The following is a 20905-nucleotide window of genomic DNA, read 5'->3' on the forward strand; positions in this document are numbered from 1 at the left end:
GTCATTTGAGTGTCAGTTATCAGGCAATTTTGATGCAGACAATCGATTGTGAGACGACCATAGGCGTGCGCAGCCCATTTTATTAGGGGGTGCACCATTGGAGGGGTGTGTACATCACGCCTACTGGGCGTGTCCATCACCGCCTACTGGGCACCACTGCAAACTAAATAGAAGGTGACTTATTTATGTATATGGGCTTCAGAATTAATCATTCACACCAGACACACCAGAAACACCCTAACACATATACACGCACACACAGACATTCTAGGGTTAAATTTTGTTGGGAGCCAATTAATCTACCAGTATATTTTTGGATTGTGGGAGGAAACCAGAATACCCGGAGTAAACCCACGCAAGTACGGGGAGAATATACAAACTCCGCACAGTTAGAGCCATTGTAGGAATTGAACCCATGATCTCAGGGTTGTGAGGCAGTAATGTTAACCATTACACCATCTGTACTGCCCATTACACATAATGCCACTCCCCATAATGCCCATTACACATAATGCCACACACCATAATGCCTATCACACATAATGCCTATCACAGTAATGCCCATTACACATAATGCCACACACTGTAACGCCCATTACACATAATGCCACTCACCGTAATGCCCATTACACATAATGCCACTCACCGTAATGCCCATTTCACATAATGCTACCCAGCATAATGCTCATTACATATAATGCCACACACCATAATGCCCATCAAACATAATGCCACACACAGTAATGGACATTCCACATTATGCCAGGGGTTGACAAATTTTTGTAAAATAGGGATAATAGGGACAGTGCGTGCTGAAGGCGCGTGACAAAAATTTACAACGTAATCCTATTACACGTCACACACCCATTACATAGTATACCACATGCCATAATGCCCAATACACATTATGCCACACACTGTAATTCCCAATACACATACCAAACACTGTAATTCCCATTACACATTATGCCACACACTGTAGGGCCCATTACATATTACGCCTCACACCGTGATGCCCGTTACACCTCACACTGTGATGCCCGTTACATGTTGCACCACACACTGTGATGCCCATTACATGTTGCACCTCACACTGTGATGCCCATTACACCTCACACCATGATGCCCCTTACATATTATGACTCAGACCATGATGCCCATTACGCCTCACACCGTGATGTCCATTACACATTATGCCTCATACCGTGATGCCCATTACGCCTCACACCGTGATGCCCATTACACATTATGCCATGCCCATTACACATTATGCCACACACCATAATGCCCATTACATATTATATCACACACTGTAATGGCTATTACATATGCTACCACATAAATGTCGCTGGGGGCCCCACACGCTGTACACTGTTCACCCATTTAATTCTACTCACCTCATCATCGGTCCGGTAGAGCAGCGGTAAATGTCACATTACACAGCGCTTTGGCCCATAAACACATTACACAGTGCGCACTGACCAATATTGACCGATATTCACCGATATTCACATTACACAGCATGTAATGACCAATATTCGCACATAGTGACCAATATTCACATTACACTGCGCATAGTGACACATATTTACATTATACAGTGCGCAGTGACCAATATTCGCACGTAGTGACCCATATTCATATTACACAGCACAAAGTGACTAATATTAGCACATAGTGACCCATATTCACTTTACACAGAGCGTAGTGAATAATATTAGCACATACTGACCCATATTCACATTACACAGGGGTTCGGCAGGCGGTGTTCTGCTTGCTAAGCAGCAAAAGATTGCTGCTTAGTGAGCAATTCTGAATTAGGCCCCCTGTTCCCCTCACTACATTCTCACACACAGTCCACTCCCTCACAATATATGTCACACTCACACACACTTACTCACTGGTCCCCAGTCTCTGCACACATCTTCAGCCAGGAGCCAGCTAAGCCTGCAGCTGCTGCACGAGCCCACCCGGGCACAGGAAAATACAGGGGGCGTGGCCTAATCACGGACCCCCGTGGCCCCGCCCCCTTTTGAATAGACTCGTGCTGACTGCTGAATCCTGAAGGAACCCAGCCAGGCCAGCCCAACGCAGCAACTGCTAGCTGGCCGGGGGAGGGGGCACTGCGGTCATAGGAGGTGCTGCCTGCAATTGTGCTGGGGGTCATTAGGAGGTGCCTGTGCACCCCCCTTGCACACGCCTATGGAGACGACCGGTCGTATGCAGCAGCTGGATTCTATGACAGATTGTATGACGGATTGTGAGTACATTGTGTGTCCAAAAACCACCAAGGACTGCCGGGGAGTTGAAGGGATCTTTCTGATATATGGCCACCTTTAGTATGGAGGAAAATACATACCAAACTGTTGCTACATTAGAGATCTGCATTGGAAATCATATTCCCATGACTACCAGGACAAAAAAGCCACATTGCTTTCTCTGAAGCTACAAGGATCACTGGACCACTAAGGATGATAGGTTGACATTCTGTCTTCATGGCATACATGTGTGGCACCTCCCTCTATGTATATCCTACCACATAATTCCTGGAGAGTGTGTGTGCATGTCCCTGCTTTTATTGTAGAGGCTGGCAATGTGGTGGTACATGGTTCCTATTAGTGACAGTGGACAGTAGTCGCAGAAGCCGGCATGAAGCCTACAGATCCCCACGTTCTGGCTGCACAACCCCTTGAGGCACTCCACAGCAGTGATAGGCTCAGAGGACAGCAGTTGAACAGACCAAACCTGCACCGACCCAGGGTGCTTTTTGCTGCACTTTGGAGGTCAACATCAGTATCTCTGCTGTCCAGCAGCTCCCAGCAATGAAGTATCTGCAGGTGGTTCCAAGTCTAGTGGAGATGGGCCAAATGATGGAGCTAAAATGTAACATTGGAGACAGAAAGACACTCTGTTGTTAAGGGCACTAACCATCAGTGGCGGATCCAGAGTGGGGGCTGCAGCACAGTCCAAATTTCAAATAGTGGAGCAACTCCAACTGCCAGAGAGTTAATTTGAAATTGTTGGTGGCAGTTACTGTGCCTCCCCTAATTGAATTTTGAACTGTGCTGCAGCCCTGCCTGTGGGACATCCCCTGGGTATAGTTTCATGCATGTTAAAAATTTGATCCACACAAGACAAAAAAACACATAACACATACAGGAACAATATATTTATCCCTGTGGGCTAATTAATAAAGTTGTGGGGTCAGCTCCCACTGGGTGTTAAATGTATAGATATTTCTCCATATAACTCTTGGGATGCCATACCAATGCTTGAAAACAACCCCTTAACATGAACTTGAAAAGGCTCTGGGCTAACCCTAACTCTATTTTCCATTCTGCCTCCCAGCCTATCATTCATGTGTGTATAAAACAATAAACCGACAGTTCCCAAACTTTTTTGAATCACGGTGCCCTAGAGTATCAGTATTTTTTTCACCGCACCGCATTGGCCAAAAGTGTTTTTTTCTTTTGAGAAATGTTGAAAAAATATTTGGTACTTCTGTATTACGTACAGCACCGTAGAGAAATCGCATCGCATGCGATTTTTTGTATGCAATGTGATTTTCCTATGTAATTTATTCACTGCTCTCTAGCCTTGGGAGGTGCGATGAGATCGCATCGGATCGCACCACACATAAAATCGCAAGCGATCACAAGTGATTTTATAGGGTGCGATGCCATTTCATGTACTATAACACTTGTATGACATACAATGGGATTTAGGCACCCCCCCCCCCACTATCCACGCCACCCCGAAGCATGGCGAGAGGTGGCGGAACGCGTCCTCCCGACCTTTTCATACCCCCACTATCCACATTGGCGTGGAGTTGATTATACATAGTGTGGCGAGCCACCGAGCCCGAAGCATGGCGAGCGGCCGTGTAATACATGTAATTTGCGGCCCCTCGCAGGGATCGCTGCGCTCGCCACGCTTTGGGCTCGGTGGCTTGCTGCGCTCGCCACACAATATAAAATCAACTCCACGCCGACGTGGATAGTGGGGGTATGAAAAGGTTAGGAGGACGCATTCCGCTGCGCTCGCCACGCTTTAGGGTGGCGTGGATAGTGGGGTGGTGCTTAAATCCCGTTGTATGTCATACAAGTGCATAGTAAATGAAATGGCATCGTACCCTATAAAATCTTATGCGATCGCATGTCATCTTGAGGTTCATTTATGTGGTGAGGGACAAGAGTCACTTCTATCTGTCCACATATATTATGATTGGAAGTGACAAGTACTGATTTTGCCTGTTACATTGACCATAACTAATTTTAACCACCATTCCAAGGCATCCCTGCTAGTGCCCCAGGGTGCCACTGCACACAGTTTGGGAACCACTGCACTAAACTCACAGACTAATTATAATCCCTCTCAGCTGGATTATTATAAACTGTAAACTGCTAATGCATAGTTCTGCACTACATACATCATCACATATATAATAAGTGTCTACAAAGCACATTTTCCTAGCAGCAGCCTGTACTCTCTCTCCATGAGTGAGTGTCCCACCCACCAGATGGTCAGCCACTCGCACACAGCCTCTTTCCCCAGCCCAGCACACGCTGCTCAGTGGGAGAGAGAGAGGCAGCTGTAGCAGCAGCCTGTACTCTCTCTCCATGAGTGAGTGTCCCACCCACCAGATGGTCAGCCACTCGCACACAGCCTCTTTCCCCAGCCCAGCACACGCTGCTCAGTGGGAGAGAGAGAGGCAGCTGTAGCAGCAGCCTGTACTCTCTCTCCATGAGTGAGTGTCCCACCCACCAGATGGTCAGCCACTCGAACACAGCCCGCACCCCCTGCTAATTTTTTCTTTTTATTAACAAGAGCATCCCTTGATATATAGTGTAATGGGTATGGATCATTTGATCGACCCAAGAAAGGTAGACACTCCTTAGGTCGACACTGGAAGGTTGACAGGAAAAAGGTTGACAAGATTGAAGGTCAACAGGATCCTTAGGTCAACAATGCAGAAGGACGCCACGTATGTTTTGAACTACCGCCTGTTCTGGAACCACAGTGGGGGAAAAAAAATCAAACCACCCGTGTCAACCTTTCTGCCTAGCCTAAGGACCCTGTCGTCCTTCTGCTTGTCGACCTTTCGGTGATGACCTTTCTTGTGCCGACATAACGACCACATACCGGTGTGATTTTACCTGCCATTTCTGATATACATTGAAAAGTTATTGCTAGGAGTTCCTGATAAATACATTTTTAAGACTTTATCAATTATTTGGTAAAGTTTTTATTTGTGCTAATTGTCTGTGTAAAATGTTGTGTAATATTTACTTTTTTGCACTAAATTAGAAATGAGACCTTTGAAGAGAATAATCTGTATGGTCTGAAAAAAACCACAACCATCCTGCACCCATACTTACCTTGCAGGGTAAAAACGTTCCCCCCCCCCCCCCCGGGCTGCAGAGTCCCCTTGCAATCATGCAAGAGGATGTGTACTGAAGACGCATCCCCGCACATGCTGCCACTGCAGGACAAATCTCTCAATGGTCGCCGACCATCTAATGTTTTCTCATGGGCTCGCAACCGAAAATCAGTGGAAACTTACTTTTATCTACGTGTGCTGGAACAAGACAGGGAGGGCGGCTGTCTTCCTGTGTCAGCCGCCAGACCCAGGCACACATCAGCCTACCTGGATGGCCATGGGAACGCCCTGGGCATTTCCATGGGTGACACCTGTCCCGGCCATCGCACCTGCCCCGATCCCTGCGAATGGTTCGGCGACTATGCATTAATAAACCAATTTATTGAGGGATCTAAAGGAAAAAGCATAAAGGCTCAATTATATATACTGAGAATGCAGCTGACAGATATTTTTTACATTTTCAGGCAGCCATTAAAATTGCAAGAACTTACCAAAACATGACCTTTCCTAAGTTGCCCGATTTTCAAAAGGAGACTTGGGAAATTAACCTTGGATGATCCTCTAGGACAGGCATGTCCAACGTTGGCCCTCCAGATGTTTTGAAACTACACATCCCAGCATGCTTTGCAATAGTTTTAGCATTCTCTAATAGCAAAACTGTGGCAAAGCATGCTGGGATGTGTAGTTTCCAAACATCTGGAGGGCCAACGTTGGACATGCCTGGTCTAGGATAAAGAAAAAGGCAATATTACACTACTGATCCTGTACTGACTCTAAAACATTAACTGGAATCATTGACAATGGGTATGGCAAAGATGTAAGTAGTTTAAAAACGTCAATAACCCACGGCCTTCAGCAACACCATCATCTCTCTGACCTCGTACATGGGCATATACTGAGGAACTCTGTCTGTCATGGACATTGCATCTTCTCAATGCTCACTGGTTTATGTCCCAGGACTCTTTGGTCATTGTTCGATGGTTCAACTCTAGACAGCAGTTCCGAATGTGTGGTCTACCGGATCCAGTCCTCTGCCACCCAGTGTGCAGTGAATAGCCTGGATGCAAGCTTCTGCGTCCACCCAGAAGGAATCTGGGCACTGCTTTATATGTATTTTCCATCTCTTTTCCAGCCCTTCCAAAGAGCAAATATTGGGGTGAATACGTTGAATACGTTGAAGTGGAATTAACCTGGTTGTTGAAGGTAACATAGAGCAGGCATGTTTTAATCAATATGGGTGACTCTAATTACATCTATTACATAAAATACGTGTCATTCCGCACAACACTCCAAATATGCTTAAAGCCCTTAGCATATAAACAAAGATAAGATGTTCCTTTCAAGGAATGATGATGTTCTCAAGCTTTGGTGTACTAGGAACAGATAAGATAAGATGTTCATCCCATTGTTTGTGCCATATACAGTAGTACAGAATGTACTGTACTGAATGTACTGAACATATTCTCCCAGACAGGTGCCAAGCCAAGGTCATGCTCTTATGTACCCTAAATGTGTGTCTGCATCATGTGAGCTGATTTGTTGGTTCAGTTAATCTGTACAGTCACTGGGATAGAAGGAAATCTATGTTTAGACATATGTTGGCTGTCAGTTCTGGGACTGTGCTCATGCTGAATGGTTTTCTTGCTGTATTGCAATAAACAAGTATTTCATTTTAGATCTTTGGCATTTTTTTTATCTTATGTTTCATTCGCTAAGAATATCATCATAACTGTTGACATTACCATCCATCCAATCCATACCTCTCCTGGATATGGAGGACAAGGACCAAGCCTTGGGACAGAAATCTTGATCATTGCCCATGTACGGTAAGGAACTTTATCTTCATAGTATTTTTGATCGTGATGTGACGTTTATGGAGTACGATCCAATGACAAATGTACAATTGAATGTAAATTATAAAATGTTATAACTTATAAATGGTATAACTAGTCTACTTTTTTGTTTTATTGAAATTCTGCATTGATATCTTGAATGCTTCACGCATGTTGTAGTTCTGTCTGTTCCTATTTGTTACTTGGATGTTCTTTGAGGGGATGTTGGTCTCAATATTACATGACTCTTTGATGGTTATGCTATTGCACAGATTCTCAATCTCTGTCCCCAGGACCACACAATTCATGTCCTCCGGGCCACCTGTGGATTTAAAAAATGTGGCAGTTGGTGATACACAGCGCCTTTGCCATGTGACCTGGAAAACGTGACCTGAGTTGGGTCCTGAGGACCGAATTTGAGTGCCACCGGATAAAATAGTTTGAAGTTAAAATATTGACAGTGTCTAGGTCAACCAGAAATGGTCCACATGGAGAAGTCAACCTACTGTAGATACAATATCAACACGAGTAAACGGTCAACATTGACATGGTCAACATGAGGTTTTTTTTATATTTTTTTGGTGCCAATATGTAGGTTTCAGAACACTGACCTCCAATTAGTTTACCGTGTCCATTCACATGGCTCCCTTTACTGATCATGCTGGAGCCAGGGGCCTTACTCTGCTACCACAATGCTTCTCAGCTCAACCAATCACAATTGAAGTCCATGTGGATAGTAAAGTATGAGAAAGTCCAAAATAGGGAACATATTTTAAAAACATCACATCAATCATACAGTATGTTGACGATTGGACCAAGTTAACGTTATGACCATGTGGACCATATGCATATTTACCATATAGCATCAAACTTGTTGACTGTACACCTATTAACTAAAGTCTTTGACAGACAGAATGCGTATAGAGCAGGTATGATTAAGCATTGTTTTTGTGGGTTATTAGGTGGAGTTGATTTTCATTTAAAAGATGTTTTTTTTTTGGAAACATGTGTCACATGTGGTGCTATAACGGATTCAGTATTGAATCCCGGCGGTCGGGATCCCGGCGTTCAGAATCCCGACGCCGGAATCCCGACAGCCGAAATGCCGACAAGGGGGGGACGTGGATCGCCCCCCCTTGCGGGCTCGCTGCGCTCGCCACGCAGCGGGCCCGGTGCCCCGCTACGCTCGGCACACTAATTTATTCTCCCTCCAGGGGTGTCGTGGACACCCCAGGAGGGAGAATGTGTCGGCATTTCGGCGGTCGGGATTCCGGCGTCGGGATTCTGAACGCCGGGATCCCGACCGCCGGGATCTTAACTGCATCCCGCTATAACCACCAATGAGATACTAAAGCAAGAGAGTGCAATTCCTTCAAAAACCACACTTTACATTGTTGGCCGTGATGGATTCGTATCACAGATTAAATGACACGGAACAGCATTTAGTAGCGTGGGCATGTATATGCACGCTTCCGCTACCCACACAATATACATTACTTCAATGACCCAGCTGAGCTTCGCAATGATGATTGATGCTACCGCTACTATTTCCTGATCATGGGGAAGCTGGCAAAGGGCCTCCTGTAGGGTAGCTATAGGATGCTCCTGCTAACTGTACATACTGTACCTCATTCCATGGACAGCAGTTGGGAGCATGAGGATGCGCTCTCCAGCTCCCATTGTTTTAAATGGGGAAGTAGATGTATGTGATAAATACCTTATTTCTATTATTCTATTATTTTTATAGTCAAAACTCTGTCATTCCGTAGTAAGACAGTTTCGGCTCTGCCTCATCTGCTTACCCTGACCATAAAGTACGTCGCTGCTGTGGACTGTATTTACAGTAGATAGGTATGGATAATTGTCAAGTTCTCAACAGTGATAGAGATATCAGGTTGGTAACTATAAGTGGTCAGTGGAAATATAAATAATTCTGTGATGGGGATGACATGGCAGAAAGGCATTCAGTGACATGGACCAATAAGATTGTGACAAGTCTGGGGTGAATAGGTAGATTTTGGTATCATCCAGATGTGGTATCACATGGCTTTGTACTTTCTTCCATTCAATTTATTTTGCAGCATAATTATTTTTCTTTTGATTCATAATTCTATTTACAAACACATGGTACTGCGATGGGAACCAGGGTTTGCCCAAGTTTCTCCAATCTCTATTTAAAGCATTTTGAGGACCACTACTTATGGGATGGTGGTCTCGGGACAAGCCTGGTTCTCTTTGAGACATATATAGATAATTTATTTTTGTTTGGGATTTTTATGGGGCTTCTTTTTTAAGTTTTGTGAATCACTTAAATTTAAATAATTTTGGTTTGAATGCACTAATGAATTCTATTAACAAAGGATTTTTTTTTACATACTGTATTACAGTGCCTATAGTAGATAATTGTATACAGGCATCCACATATATTAAAAAAAGGACTGTAATAAATATTTAAATTATGAGAGTTGCCACCATACAAAGTGAGAGAATAATATTTCCAAGGGACAGTACATTACCTTCAACTTTGGTGGAACTGTACGAGTGGAAAGACTTTTGAATTACATACACGGAACAAGGTCACCCCTCTGTTTTAAATTAAGCATTCATTTTAAAATTAATCAGGTATTGTAAATAGAGGATGCCTGATAGATCAAAAGAATAATAGAGAAAAATTCTGCCCTATTGAAATTGAGAGGCTGTTTTTTTCCTTCAAGAAGAAATATTATCTGGCCATCGGTTCTCTTAAGGCTAGAGGAAAGTGTGACATAATTGGTTCTGGACCAAATTGGTTACCTCCAAAACCGAGAGGATTTTACAATTGTGAAAAGAATAGATACCTTACATGTGAGCATGCCTAGATAGAAAGTCAAAAGGTCAACACTTGAATAAGTCTACCTTGTGGTGTGCAGGTCTCTTTTTTGGGCTTCAATGGATATATATATATATATATATCTATATATACTTGTAGAAACTTGTAGAACGGATCGGCAGTCTCTCTTGCCATCAGGCAACTTGCCGTCAGGCAACTGCTCTGGTGCCCTCAACAAACATAGGTAAATGGCTCTCACAGTAAGCAGCACTCGGAGACTTTCATATGATTCAAAGGTGTATTAATCCATACAAATGGTGCAATAACAGGAAACCAACATTTTGGGGGTACACAGCCCGTTATCTGCACCTTGATAACAGGGGCTGTGGACCCCAAAACATTGGTTTCCTGTTACTGCACCATTTGTATGGATTAATACACCTTTGAATCATATGGAAGTCTCCGAGTGCCGCTTATTCTGAGATATATATATATATATATATATTTTTTTTTTTTCTAAAAAGAGACAAAAGCGGAGCGCTCCATAGTGCAAGTATTGTTTTATTGTTCTTTAAAAAGGTGATCAAACACAAGTGCAGTGGCCTGGCATTGATCGTTTCTGACGGAGTGTAACCTCTCCAACCAGCCGTGCCGCCTGTTGCTACATGCAAGCTTACATCCGCGGTGTGTTATAACCGCCGCTCATGGTACGTGATTCATTGCACACTGCACTTGTGTTTGATCACCTTTTTAAAGAACAATAAAACAATACTTGCACTATGGAGCACTCCGCTTTTGTCTCTTTTTAGAAAATCGTTGTAACCTGTGGATCCAGGTGTTGCGAGAGCTGCCGGTTCAAGACAAGAACCTAAAATGCTTCCAAAAATCCATTCTGGGACTTGTAGTTCGTGATTTAAACGAATAAGGACTTGCGCACCAGATAATTTTGTGGTATATATATATATATATATATATATATATACATACACACACACACATATACATTTACAGAACAAGAAAATAGATTTGGATCCTATTTAAACCATATTCGTGAACTTCATTTGAGAGCACTTTTTTAATTCAGTCTTCAAGTCCACAGGTGATGGGTTTGAATCCCGGGTATGTCGGCATCTTGAAATGTAATAGAGGACAGTATGACTGACAAACAAATAGCTCTCAAGTTCATGAATGGTGTATAGTTATTAGTGACAGAAGGTGTGGTTAAAGGAGATGCTGGGCCTCAAAGAGGAGGGAAACTGCAAGTGATATTAATTAAAACAGATAACTGACACTTGCTGCCATCATCAGTCCCTACAGTACCTTGTAATGCTGTGTGCAGTGGCACACTCGGCAGATCCTAGTTAGGGCCCTGTGGCCAATATTGGAAGAGACGACACCAAATGTCTTGAAAAAGGCGCTCAAAGGAGCTGAAACGCATTGACAGGAGACTCTGCTGGATTGTAATGAGGTAAAATGTATTTTAAACACTTGAATAGTCCAGAACAATATATTTGTGCTTGGATGTCTTTTTTACGTCTAGTACTTTTTATAATTTTATTTCCAATACCCTTTTGTTTATATATTTTTTAACTGCTTTTACCTACAGTATGTGAACAAATAATACCTAGTATGTGAACAAATAAATATGTTTTATCTGATACCGTATATGGAAACACACGGGAACAAAAATTACAATTTATGCATGAAGATCCAGAAAGATACCTTGATGTGATTAAGCACATCTGTTATCCTATGAGTGTGGTAGGCCATTCTATAAAACATTTTGAAAAAAACAAAGCTACTGTACGTTGATACATATGTCTTTAAGATTAAAAGTGTGAGTTGGGGTACGCATTCCTCTTGGTAGACTGGTGATTGTTCCTAGACAGGTATTTGGAGTACCTAATGATACCTTTATACATGTGTGTCCACCTTGTTTGATGTGACTGGGGTACACACAATACCTCAAATAGCAGAACCTTCCATTTTTTATTTTATTTTATAATACTACACATTGCAAATTTTTATTCTACCCTCCATGCTGAACACACAAAAGGCCCATACAGACTCGGCGACTTAGAGCTGAAAGTCGCTCAAAACAGCGATGAGCGGTGAGCACTGCTGCGCGCTCCCTCTTCACCAGGAAAGCCGCTCATCCAGATGAACGACTTTGAGGACGGCTTTGCATAGTGCTGCGTAGCGCAAAGTCTTCCGTCGCCCGTCAAGCCCCCCCCCCCCGCCCCCCCAGGTGGACATCGCAGGGCAGGGGGAAAGCTTCTCAGTGTTTATGCACTGAGCGGCTTTCCCCTCAGCGATGATAGCGATCATCGCTGTCCATACATCGCCCAGTGTATATGGAAATTTACAGAGAGATTCAAATAAGGAGGAAGGGGATGCATACCAGCGTAGAAAAAGATACCTTTATGAGATCATATCCACCATATCTACTGTAAGTATGGTACGCAGCACTTGAGTCCTGGATCAGAAACTTTCTCAAAACTTAAAGATACCTTAATACAGATGGGTCAGGTCCCATCCTTGCTGGCGGGTCGCCATGGCGTCTGCGCTGGCGACCCGCCAGCAGCCACGCCAGCGAATGCACTGAGACGCGCGTGCGTCTCACGCGCACGCGCGTCTCAGTCTCCGTCGCCAGCGCGACGGAAACCCTGTCCGTCTCCGCCTCAGGGAGACGGACAGGGTTAGGGGGGGTTAGGGGGGATGCGGGCAGGCGGCGGGGACCCCGGGTTACCGCCGGCAAGCCGGCGGGGACCCGGGGGAACGGATGGAAGCCCCGTCGGAAGGGGACGCGCGCGCCTCTCGTGCGCGCGCGTCTCCTTCTCACCATCGCCATGGCGCTGGCGGGGGATGGCGGCTGGCGACGCCAGCGCCATCCCCTGCCAAGATGGGACAAGACCCATCTGTAGGTTTTACACAGAAGAATCACATGTGAGTCAGGGTATGACTCAGCCACTCTTAGGGCCCCATACATTAGGCCGACTTGTCCTAAGGACATGTCAGCCCAACTTCCCCTGAGCTCTCCCGGCAACTCCCTGGGAGAGCTTGATAAGATGTGCCATTTTTTACATGTGATAAATCGTCTCAATTTATCACATGTTAACCCGAGGGAGCTGCAGGAGAGCAGGGTCCAGGGGGAGCTGCAGAAGAGGGATCCGGAGCGGTATAATCCGGGTCCGGGTTCGTGGTAGGGGGCAGGGGGCGGGGACCGGAAAGCAGAGTCCAGTCCCCCCCGGCGAGCGGTGAGAGAATAGAGAAAAAATCCTGTAAATAAAACTGGGTGGCAGCTGATTGGCTGAGCTATTAGCCAATCAGTCTTTTGAATAAGATTTTTTCTATTCTCCCACTTGCCGCAGGGTCCGGTGTAGCGGCGAGTTGCGGGAGTATAGAAAAAATCCAATCCAAAAGACTGGGCGGCCACTGATTGGCTGAGAGCTCAGCCAATCCGCAGCCGTACAGGTTTTTTTAATAGGATTTTTTTCTATGCTCCCGCCGCTCGCCGCTACCCTGGGCTCTCTGGTCGTTGCTCCCCGCCATGGACCCGGACAGTGCCACTACCGTTACCTCTCCTGTAGCTCCCCCCGGACTCTTCTCTCCGGTCCCAGCTCACCGCCACGGACCTGGACCCTGCTAACACTACCTCTCCTGCAGCTCCCCGGACTCTGCTCTCCAATCCCCGCTCCCAGAATCTGGTGAAATCGGGCCCAAATTGCGTAGTATATGGGGGCCTTTACTACTGTATTAAAAAGTTGCATCACAATAAGAAGTTTATTTTAGAGACATTTGCCACATATTGGGGTAGATGTATTAATATGTATATGACGTTTTGTAATTATTGGGTCCCGTTTCTCCTGCAATAACGTGGAGAAGTGGGCACACATATCATCTAAATATATTATGCTGCTTGTTGGTAATGACATTTACCATTATAACCCCAATGGGAGATAAGCGCTACCTTTTTTTTCTCATATAACTGCGCTACTGCCCATGCGCCTTTTAAAAAAAGAAACACTCCCCCCAACCCGGCCGGCTGTACTGGGCATGCGCGAGATCTTGCGATTATCAGGAGATCTCTATACACCCCTGATAATGGCCACACTGAACCTCTGATCATTTACTCAATAATTCTGTGTGTTGCCATGATATGGATTTCAAAGTAAATTGGATAGATATCGGATTGGCTCTGATATTTATCGGTGTGTGGGCAACTTTACATATCAACACAAACTATATTCCTGTTATAGTCTGGTCATGTGATAGAGCAGCATACAGATGGAGCGGGGCTAGTCTTTGCAGGGGATGGCGATGGCGACGCCAGCCGCTATCCCCCGCCACCCGCCATCTGTATCTGCGAAAGGGGGCCATCGCGTCGCATCCCATTGCATCGCATCGCATACCATTGTATGCCTCATGGTATGCGATGCGATGGGCGCCGTGCTAGGAAACAAGTACCAAAACATGTAGAGGCACTAAAAAAGTGACGCTGGGTCTCAAAACGCTGGTAATCTGTATTGATGTTTTAATCAATATAAGAATCACAAAGACCCTTGAGTGACGCTGATTTGTAACATGGATGTTTGTTTGGATCGCAGAGAGCACCAGTGGCAGTAATCCTTCATGAGTGATCCCCCCCGCGCCCTCACTTGCTAAGCACCTCCCTGCAACCGTGGGGGCTGCGGCGCAATAGGTACGCCACTGCATAGGAGGGAAACACAAGGACAGGCACCAGTAATAGCATAGCAGTCCCACCAAGTTACAAGTCCAGAAGAGAAGCTATACTGTATAATACAGTACATGAGAAATGAAACAAAGTTATAATTATGTTCCACATCCATCTTCATAATAGATTTATATGCGGAAAGAGAATATTATACTGTGTGTCACTTTGGCGTTGGGCAACCAATCAGAATCTACTTCTTATTTATTTAGGACCCTCTAGAAGATAGTAGACAGGATCTGATTGGTTGCCCCTAGCAACATCACATGTGAAGTAAAATACACATCTTAGTAAATTTCCCCCTTTGTGTGTTTATGATTTCAGCTTTAGAGGATATACAGTACAATGGACTTAATATTGTTATGTTTCCTATATTTTCTTTAATTGGTTTATTATTCCCTTTATTGGGTTTGGAATGAAAGGTTGATAATGTTTCCATCCTATTGATGTTTTTTTTTCTAAATTCAGTAATTTTTATTGTGATTTTAAGGTACACAAAAATTCCCAAAACAGACGTAGGGTATAATAGGCACAGACATCAAGTTCCACGTACATTGAAACAAATTCACAGGTACTTATACAGCAGGATATAGGCAGGTTAACATTAATAGGAAAATAGTGTGCAGAGACAACAGCATATCAAGGGTATTCTGTGTGGACATAACAAGGAAAGTAGATTGGTAGGGGAATCAGGTGTATTGGCATAATTTCCAGTGAAAGAAGAATGCACTATATTGGGACAAGTTACCATTTCAAGATTAGGTGTCTGGCCAAACAAGAGGTGTAGGAAATAGAAAAAAAAAAAAAAACCCACCCAAAGGCCCAAAACAAACCTCCCCTATAACCCCCCACCCTGTACAACCCATCCCCAACTAGGCGTACCTGGATCCCTTAACAGTAACCCCCCCACTGACTATTCTAACTATCTAAACCAGTCCCCCCCCACCTCCCCCCCCCCCCCCCATAAAGGAGATTGACCGGATAATAGCAGGGGCCACAAAATAAGAAAGGGAAAATAACAGGATATTTGAGCTAGGTTAGGACCAGCCTACCCCAACCTCACATATTGATAAGACGGTCAGTTTCATTGAACACAGTAGAGGAGAGGAAAAGATGATTTTCATATTAATAGAGCACAGTGGTGTATTCAACATAGATCCATTCTAGAACCCAAAACAGGATTTGTGAACAAGCAGTATGAAAAGTAGAGGTATTAAAAGTTATATGAGCAGAAACAGCGTTTTGACGTGAGTATAGCGCTAGTCTGGCCAGTTCTCAGACCCATTATGGAGCAAAATTAGATTCCTGTAGGTTGGAGTAGTCCCACGTTGAAAACTGGAGTGATATCCAGAGAGCATGTAATGGCAAATATAGGAGGCAGACGTAGTCTTCAGTAACATAACAGGCAACTGGGGACAAACTGTAACATCATTGATGCCTACAGGGGCAGTATACCAAACATCCATACATTTGTGTAGGTCAGCAAGAAAGTATGAGTCCATTGAAGAAATCAGACCTGTATCAGGATAAATCAAAGGAACTTTAGACATATAGGCAACCCACGCATTTGTTGTATAGCATCCTCTGGAGTTGAAAAGAAAGGGTGGGTCTCCCTCCCAGGCTTCATGCAGGTTTGTATAATTCAGGAGTGTAGCAGGAGGTGCCTGAGGATTTGTGCATGTAGGGATATCTCCCACAGCAACTATATCTCGATTTTCAAGGGGGCATAGGAAGGATGAACCACCTCCCCGCAAATCATCCAATTGCCTGCATAATCTAGCAGATGTGGCATGGATCTCACACAGGATCTGTTGTAAAGAGGAGTCCATGTTTGTCCAAATCAGTAGTCGTCTAATAAGTGTCACAGAGTCAATAGTAGAAAAGTAGACTGGTAGTGCAATCGCAGGAAGCGAGTTTCTAAACAGGAGAACTAGCGTCTGCGTGCCAAGTAAGTATAGGTGCTGTAGGGCAAAGTAGGGATATGAGGTCGCTTCTGTAGCAGCCGGCAGCAGCAGAGATTATTGCAGTCTCCTTACCTCTGCGCCGCACGATGGTCCCGCGAGCCAGGCAAGATGGCGCCAGCTCTCTCCGTGCGGACAGCGGCAGCAAGTCTCAGTGAAGACCGCTAGCCGCTTTCCCCGCCAAAAAACTCCGGAGAGGACACCAGCGCAAGTCCCCCTAGTCCACTACACCATCCGGGAGCAGGGTGTTGCGTTCCGTGTAGAGCCGCTGACCGCAAGCGACGAAGTGTCCGGGAGCCGGAGTATTGATAGGCCGCAGCAGACGTGTCACCTGGAACTGCAGACAGGGACCACGTATATGTTCTAGCAGGGGCACCAGGCGGTCAGGTAGGTAGTCTCTCGTTAATACTGGTTTCAGAGCCGTCAGTTAGGGCAAATAAGGATGTTATACAGGATGGAGTTCAGGAGCTTCAAGAAAATGCTGCCTGCACCTAGCTCGTCCAAGCCACGCCCCCATCCTATTGATGTTAATGTATTTATTAATACATGATCAAGCTGGAATCACATTGACCAATTAGTGTGTTGATTTCTCTGTGTTTTTGCAGTTTGTACCTGGTCTGGCAGTAAACCGCAATGCACCGTCAGGCTGGAATCACACTAGTTAGTAAGTTGTTTTATTAGTATTTTTCAGTTCCCTGCTTAGACCAGCAGTGAGCTGAAATGTACAGGCTGGTATCATACTGGTTAATTATACCCCTTTCACACAGAAAATTAAATTCCCGGGTGAATCAGTTCCACCTGGATATTCTTTTAAATACACGGGTCCTTTTTATGCGAAAGAGTTGATCCGGATCTTAAACTCCGGGTCTCCGTCCCTGCAAAAGACCAGGGTTGGGATCTAGAGTTTAAGATCAGGATCAACCTGTGTAATAGAGCAAATCTCCGGGTCTAAATTTAAGACACAGAGATTTGCCCCCCCCCATGTGGGAAGGGGGGGGGGGGTCAGACAGCGGCGGCCGAATAACCCAGCGTTTCAAAAGCTGGGTAATTGCTGCTAATTACCGGGTTATTTGGCTGCCGCTGTTTGAAAGTGGTGTAGGGACCTAATTCAGATCCAATCGCCGCTAGTCTGCATTCGCACCCTATACGGCGAGCGGGGGGCGGAGAAGGGTGGGGGGCGCCGGGCAGCCCCATTACCATATGGGAAAGCCCAGGGTTTCATGGGTGTTCCCATCAGGGCCGCCGATTGGGGGATGCTGTGGGTACAGCTGTCCTGGGCCCCAGCCGCACAATGACCCCCACCCCCACCCCTGTGGCCTCACACCGACTCCCTCACCCGGCAGCAGCCCAGCCAGGCATGCACAATACACAGTGTAGCCTGCAGAGCGCCAAGCTTAGGACACAGACAGAGAGGCTCGGCATTCTGCAGGCTGAACTGTGCAGTGCATGAACAAGGGCAATGCCGCAGCAAGGTAAGTAATGGTGTGTGGGGTGGTGCGGGTGCGGAGGGGGTGTCCGGACTAAAGGTCAGTCCCGGGTCCCAAGATTGGCCATCTCTGGTGTAGGCATATTTGTATTCTTGGCATGGTGTTCTATAGTAGGGTGGCCAATCCCAGGATCGGTGTGATTCCGGGATTTGGCCCCAAAATGTCTGGGATTTCAATCCCGGCACTGGAGTATACAATCCCGGGATTTCTAACCTGCTCAGAAGCTGCCCGGCTTTCCCGACCCTGGCATGCGGCCTGAGCAGCGAGACCTCTGACCGTCATGCTGCGCAGGCAGCAGCATCCTGTCACAGTTGACCACTCCCCTCCGAGTCCTGCCCAGCTGCCGCTACCTGCTCGGAGGAACCCCTGCAGCTCTGCTCTCTGCCCTGCTTCCAGCCGCTGCCCACCTGCCCATGGAAATACATCTGCGGGGCGGTACCAGGCACCACCACAGCGCAACTCTCTGACCCGCCCGCTGCCCCTGCCCATGGAAGTAAATCTGTGGGATGACACCAAGCACCCCCATGCCGCCCCCACCCATGTAAGTAAACCTGTGGGGTGGACAGGCATGTTTTTTTTTTTTTAGGGCTGCCAATCCCGGGACCCCGAGAAACCCAGGATTGAGCATTTTTCAATCCCAGAACCTGGGATTGAAAAAATGCTCCAGGATTGGCATACCTAATCTCTAGTGAGCATTTCTTTGGCCACATGTCCCAATTAGACATTAATCACCTACTGTATGTTGTAACTGAGTCTCATGAATAGAATCAGCCAATAATACAGGCTTCCCTACCCTCCTGGAATGGCCGGGAGTCTCCCGAAAATTGGGTCCCCCTCCCGGCCTCCCGGGATGGTGGGCAAGGCTCCCGCAGTTTTCTTGGAGCCCAGCCCCCCCCCCCCCCTCCCCTTCCCCGCAACTACAAATGCAGAAATTTGTGCATTACGGGGGAGGGGCGGGGCTAAAATGATGTAAATCGCAGCATTTCACTTCATTTAAGCCCCGCCCCTCTTTGCAGACCCACAAATCATGGCGTTCCGTGGAATGGGGCGGGGCTTTACTACATCAGACTCCCCCCTGCATCCCCCACCATGTGCTTCTCCCGGAGAGGAAGTCTAAAAGGTAGGCAACTATGCAATAATAATGTGTCCTAACATTTAAAAGGGCCTAATTCAGTTCCGCTCTTTAAGCAGCGGCCGTTTGCTGCTTAACGAGCAGCAAAACACTGCCTGCCACCAGGCCAATTGCCCGACCTTTCTGCCGCCGAATCTCCTTGGTAGCATGCGAGTGGATTTACAAAAACAATTCCCTCACAGGCGGCTGAAGGGGAAAGAATTAATTCGATGATTGCTGACGATCGAATGATTTCGCTCCCAATCCGCCAACGATGGGGCGGGCCCTAATGTCATGTGCCGCCAGCCCCGAGCACACATCGGCCCACCTTTGTTCCCAGGGGAATGCCCAGCATCTTCATAAGGATGCCCATAAAATGGCCCCTCCCGCACCCCCCCCCCCCCGTCCCGTCCCGTCCTGTCCCTCCCCTACTCGAATGTCTCAACTAGTGAGAGTCGCCAAAGGCGGTCATACAGCGGCCATGCACATGCGCCAATATGCACATGGAAATTTGCACAGCCGCACCTTCGGTGCCCAAGGTGAATACAATTAATCAGGCCCAAAGATTGACCTCTATTTGCATAAATTTGCAGATATCTTAACCAAAAGTCATGCTTCCCCAGATGTTCCCCATTTTTTCCTGTTAAATAGTAGAAACATAGAATTTGGCAGCAGATAAAAACCATTCGACAAAGCTAATGTGTCCCTGTTATAACTTTGGTAGTATTTACAGAATGATTTGAAAGTATTTCCTTACATAAGTGACACATTTCCATTAAACATGATCATTTAAAAGTAGGATTAAAATAAATTAAATAAATACTCCTATCATTCAATAAAACTGATTCAAAGTTTTTCATTTTTATTTTTTTGTTGTTGTTGCAGAAAATGACAATACAGGTTTTCTGTTGTATTCCGCTACAGTCACGATGGCGCAGATAAATATAACCTCTCGCTACATCGGCTACATTTGTTAGTTTCTTGTATTTATGCCAAATGTAGTTTGTTGATAAAAGGTCAAATTATCAATACAAACAGATTATCACAATTACAAAGAAATCATCCCATGCGGGTAAATTAATCTTTAACCACTTTACTGGCTAAAATGTTTTTTTTTTTTTCCAAAAACCGCTGTTAAATTGGCAGGTTTTTCTTTATGATTGAATTTGGTTGGGATTTGGTTGAAATTGGTCACTTTCTTTTAAGAAAAATTAAAAGATACATATATTTTTGAAACATAGGTACAACATCGATGGTCCGAACATTGCAACCATCACAACTTAACATTTTCTCAGCTCCTACATCTTTCTGTAGCCTCCAGGTGGTCAAGAGGTAAGATGATGGGCTGCTTCATAACATTTCCCCAGTGGCTGCTAATGTCTGCAGGTGCGGGGTGGGAGGTGCTGCCGGTCTGACAAATCACCAGTGATCTGCATCACAGCCGGTACCGGGGGGGAGGGAGGGGAGGGGGGCAGGAAGCAACTGCAGGAAGATTCTCTTCCCGATGCCAAACAGTTGGCTTTCTTAATGGTAGCATCTCCTCTAATGCAGTATAGATATAGATATATTTATTTATATATTTATATATATATT

At 45.6% G+C, this 20905-nt stretch overlaps 1 long non-coding RNA gene across 1 annotated transcript in view; it reads left to right on the forward strand.

Moving 5' to 3' along the window:
- The window catches only part of LOC146064832 (uncharacterized), a 53741-nt gene that overhangs the window by 17692 nt on the left and 15144 nt on the right, over positions 1-20905 (forward strand). Inside the window, exon 2 of the long non-coding RNA XR_014471856.1 lies at positions 7097-7206. This is a non-coding gene — a long non-coding RNA (uncharacterized LOC146064832). The remainder of the gene's footprint in view (positions 1-7096; positions 7207-20905) is intronic.

Source organism: Crinia signifera, chromosome 3 (genome assembly GCF_055691185.1).
Source record: "Crinia signifera chromosome 3, ASM5569118v1, whole genome shotgun sequence".
In the NCBI taxonomy this organism is placed as follows: domain Eukaryota; kingdom Metazoa; phylum Chordata; class Amphibia; order Anura; family Myobatrachidae; genus Crinia; species Crinia signifera.